The following is a 1446-nucleotide window of genomic DNA, read 5'->3' as shown; positions in this document are numbered from 1 at the left end:
GTATTGATTTATAATTTATCAAACAATTAAAGTTATTGAGTGTATTAAATCACTTTTTAATAGCATTTCTATTTATTTAATTACCAATTAATTATTTTTTTACATAAAATTATAGTTATAAGATAATAAATATTGTTTAAACTACTTGTACAATATTCAATTGAAAATACCCATAAACATTAAATATTAATATATTGAAGTTGAATAATGAACTCTAATTATTGCATGTAAATCTTTATAATATATTAAAAACTAAATTTTTAATTTCTTAATAAACTTTAAAATAAAACAACTATATATTAAAATTATATGCAACTAAAATTTTGAAAAGTATTGTTATATAAAATACATTAAACTTTTTTAAATACAAGATTCAGTTATATAAATTTATCTGTAATATATATGGTATTTAAGTTAAAAATCAAATATTATATGTGTCTTTAATTTATATGAATATAAGTATTAATAAGTCTTTTTGATATTAGTTAAGAATTATATAGAAAACAAAGTAAAAATATATATTAAAATATAGTTTTGTGTATTTTTATAATTTATAATCTTGAAAAGTAGTCCATGTGAATCTTTTTAAAGCATAATCCATTCAATTTAGATAAAATTATATGAGTGTTCAAACTAAAAGAATAAAATGTATTTTTATCTTTATTCCATTTACATTTTGTCATCACTCAACTATGAAAATATAATGATATTCTCTTTTATTTTAATTACAAAAATATTTGTTTTAACATCATTTATCTCTTTTTTCACAAAATAAAACAAAGACCTACATTGGAAAGAATACAAAATTCTTGAAGATAATCTTTTATCATGTATAAACATATGTTAAAAAAATAGGATAAGCTTAAAAATATATATCAAAAACTTTAAGCAATTATGTAACTGATTTTATTCTAACACACTAATGATGATACTGAGAAAATTTGCATAAAGAATATAGAAAATTAAAAAAATAATTAACTTCATTTTATATTTTTTTTGTATTGTATAATCATAAAAATATGATTGATATATGAAATTTTTATTTAATTTTCATTAAGTATTAATTTTTCATTCAATCAATACCATACTAATAAAATAACAAATCTTTAATAAATTATTTTTTAAATTTTTTAGGAATTTAATTGAAATGTTGTTAATCATTTTTGCATTTGTTAACTCTATCATTTATAATAACTAAAAAATAAGTTACTAATAGCTAATGTATTTTAATACTTAATTTAAGTGATTTATAAGAAATAGCACTACATTTCTTTTGTGTATATATTTATAATATTTTTATATAAAATAAAAACTAATACATATTTCACACAAAAAGTACGTATTATAGCACGTAATGGAAATTATGCTTAAAAGTATAGAAATAGTTTATGTACATTGAATTATTGACATAAGTTATAAGTTATTAAAACTATTTTCAAAGTTAGC

This window comes from Ceratosolen solmsi, unplaced genomic scaffold (genome assembly GCF_000503995.2).
Source record: "Ceratosolen solmsi marchali unplaced genomic scaffold, CerSol_1.0 scaffold26, whole genome shotgun sequence".
NCBI classification, from domain to species: domain Eukaryota; kingdom Metazoa; phylum Arthropoda; class Insecta; order Hymenoptera; family Agaonidae; genus Ceratosolen; species Ceratosolen solmsi.
The sequence above is the reverse complement of the archived record's forward strand: the minus strand, read 5'-3'. Positions refer to the sequence as shown.